The sequence below is a fragment of the Pygoscelis adeliae genome, unplaced genomic scaffold (genome assembly GCF_000699105.1).
Source record: "Pygoscelis adeliae isolate BGI_AS28 unplaced genomic scaffold, ASM69910v1 Scaffold304, whole genome shotgun sequence".
Taxonomy (NCBI): domain Eukaryota; kingdom Metazoa; phylum Chordata; class Aves; order Sphenisciformes; family Spheniscidae; genus Pygoscelis; species Pygoscelis adeliae.
The window spans coordinates 57,864-61,720 of NW_008824558.1; positions in this window are offsets into that span (position 1 = coordinate 57,864).

Sequence of the window (3,857 nt, forward strand, 5' to 3'; positions counted from 1 at the left end):
GGAATGGGGGGTGCTGCTGTCACGGCTCTGGGGAAAATGTTTTTAACGCCATCTTGGGTGTAGGAACCTGCGCGGCCTTCGTGACGGACAGGATGATGCAAGATCAAATGCAGAAGGCGCTTGATAAAGGGAACTGAGAGGTCACAGGAAAAGCAGTTGGTCTAATGTTGTGGTAGTTAGAAAAATTCAACCCCAATATTCAGATTTTTATACCAGCTGCTGCCGTGATTTTATATCCAGGGCCTCAAAGCAATTCCACACAAACAGTATCTTTGGATAGGAAAATCTGATTCTCATTGTAAAATAATAAGGTACCAGTAGGCAAAGAGACATAGCAGGGCAGCAGCAGAACGAGGAAAACAAAGGAGGAATAGTGGTACTATCTAACTGAGCAGCAGAACTCCCACTGATTTTGTCGGGTCAAGATTCACCCCAGGAACATCCCCAAATTCAGGCACACAAGAAAAATAAGCTAGTTTCAATTCAAAAGCCAAGTTCTAAGTGTACTTTACTAATCCTGCTTGAATATATACAAAAAGCATTTGTTAGGCAGTTGTACAGCTAAATCAATAATACCATCATGAAAAATGGTCCATCAAGAGCAGCAATATCTATCAAACCAAGGATAAATGTACAGAAGCACTCTTTTCCCATGAGGAGTAATGTCTCTTTATGAGAGTTCCAGATAAATGTCTTTCCTCTTAAAATATGCTGGCTTTGGCTTGGCATTCAGTTTTGATGGATGCCTGGACTTCACCTTGGTATTTATTTAGCAGCGGAAGACTGTTATCCCAAGAAAACATTCTATCCCTCTGACATTATCTTTTAATTAACATTTCTTTTTGTTCTGGCCCTTTGTGCGCTTGCCTCAGTATTAGTTCGGCATATCTACCTTTTATTCCTTGTTACTGACTACTTAATGCTTCGTGCTTAATTGGAGTTTGAGTGTCGCTGGTTAACACGATACAAATATAATGTGTTGTTATTTCATTTAAATTAACTTTTAAACTTAAATTAAAAATAATCTTGCAGGCAGTTTCCATATTTGTTGGATGTTGTAAATTGTTTTTCGTATGTGCTTTCCCACTAATCATTCACATCTAAGCTATGCCACCCACACTTCTCCAAATGGAAAGTTTGCTTAGTCATTCCTTTTTTCACCACCAAAAATCAAATGAAAATATCTACTCCTCTGTTCTGGCTAGCCGTGACGTTTGTTGCTTTCATTTTCCTCCTCTTGTGCCACAGTAAGTTGGATTCTTACCCACCAGGCCCCACAATAATACCTTTTCCTTTCTGCGTCAGTGGCAGAGACGTGCCCTCTTGGAGGCACGCTACGGCAGCGCTGCGCGTATTGAGACTAACGCCTGTTCACTCTTGCTGGGGTACGATTCTTTTTGTCTCCAGCGGGAAAAAGAGATATGATCAAGACATGTACCTATTGCCATGTAGGACATACTATTTAAGATACTATAAATTAGAAAATATTGTTTCTAGTATGCATTTACCATTTGGGCATTCTGTGATTGTTATTCTTGACGCTGCCACGGTTCCAAGGAACAGGGGACACCCGACAAGCCATCTGCACGTGGGCAGTCCTCACCCCAGAGGAGGTGCAGCCCTACTGCGGAAACATTTACAGCTAGTTTCATTACCACAATGAGTTTCTAACAGTTTTTAAGCAAACCATACGGGGCATAAAATTGTTGTTCAGTCTTATCTTTTTGTGTAGGAGGGTTAATTATTTCCTCATGAATTAGGCCCAAGATACTCAAGAGAATGACCCGTGCTGGATTTTGGACATTCTCTGAGCTCCAGTTTTTGGCCAGCAGACTTTTCAAGGCAAATGGATTAGGAGACCTTACAGCGTGGTAGAAGAAACAGAGCTGAGCAAATAACGACATTTTTGGTTCACTAGTCACTCTGAAAAAAACTTTTTTGAAGAAAATTTGGGGTTCGCATTATCTTTTTACAACATTGCAATATTTAAAACAATGTGAAATTTCAAAAAAAGTCGGTCTGTCCTGAAATTGTATTTTAAATACGTATAAGTGAAATATTTTTATTTTTAAAAAAATAAACATCAGACGCAAACAAATAATAAACTTTTAAATTAATACACATTCACAAAATGTACTGGAATAGCTGAATCCATACTTTCGGCTGACAGATATTTCCTTTAAAAGTTCTGCTGAGTTCTGTTCTTCTCTTTACAAATTTGAAAAGCAGGGCAACAAGCATAAGTCAGCAGCAAATATGAGAAGATGACCTAAGTCTCTTAGAATAAAAGCACATACTCATAACAGGCAGAAAATAGTTACAGACCATACAGAACCCAGCCTTCTCTAGATTTCTTGGAATCCTTCAAAATTGGGCCCGAAATATACCATAAAAGTGAGAAAATAGATGAATTACAACCCAGCTCGTGCAGTGTACAGATGTTATTTCTCAACCGATAGCTCTATTTTCCCAAGACAAAGGAAATGGTTTCTCCTTATACCATTTTGCTTCTGTTGAGACAAAGTGCAACTTGAATGGTTTTGACAATATTATGGATAACGCTGGGGTCCTGTGGTAAGGGAGCTTATTAATTGCTGCATACTTGAAAGCACAGACATATCATTGTTATAATAAATAACCAGCAACCTATTAACTCTCAAGGTTTGGCCTGTTTAACGTGCTCTTCGTCATCCAGGAGATCATTCATCTCATGTTGAAAAATCATAAAAAGCACCTCTGGGAGGACAGACTGTCTTCCAAAGAGAAGTACTTTTTTATAATGGGGCTCCAGTTTGAAATTGATACAGATAATGGCCCCGTCCTTCCGGGGAACTCTTTTCAGGCTGTTCATGTGATTGGTCTCTTTAAAGTTCAGGGATCCACTTGTGCAGATCCATTTGAAGATGGGTCCCAGAGTCTGACTTGCTAGCAAAACCAACTTTTAGCAAACAGGAGAACGAGTCTGACTCATGTCCCATATGAAAGAGACTGGCCGGTCAGGCCTGCCAGTAGTTGTGCCAGTTTATTGAATCTGTTCAAGTTATTTGTTGCACATTCATTCTTTAGTAGAATGCGGGAATTTGGCAAAAGCCCTTCATCAGCTTCTCAACCTCCCATAGAATAGAAAATGACTTCTTGGTTCTGATGTTCCATGGTGGTGAAATTACTTAAACACAATGAATGGTGAAACATGATAAGGGTTTTTCCATATCAAGAAACAGTGACGTTAGAGACAAAAGTCAGCGGTAGCAAATTCACGATACGATGAAAATTGGGACTATGGATCCAGTCATCCATAATCTATATCAGTGATGTAACCTTTGGGTCACCTGCCTCACAGGTGAAGCAGTAATGATGCCAAATTAAGAGTTGATGCAATTTACAGCATTATTTTAACCTCCTAGAAACCTTCCAGTTACTGCCTGGAGCTGGAATAATGCAAGAGTTGGAATAATCCCAGTAGGTTTGATCAGGCCTGACATGCGCAGCTACCCTCCTCCTCTATACGGAGGCAGCTTAGATACCTCTGAAGTCTCACCCCCATCTCTTGTCACGACAGCCTGTCCTCTGTAGAAAAAAAAAGCAGTGTGGAAATCAGCTCATTTTGTTTCAGTTGTGAGATGCAAAATATCCTTCCTTAAAGGGCGAGACACCCTCAGGACTGAAATGAGCCACGTCACAAATAGTTTGCTTTCAAACTACTTTGAGTTGAGGCTTTTGAAACAGGTAACATGAAGAAGTGGGCTACCGGTAAAATCAGGGATGAAACACTTTTAAAGGAACATATAGAAAGGGGATTTTTTAATTTACATTGGGACTGACTTTTCCTGTAAAAAAATTTAATAGTAACTCATTAC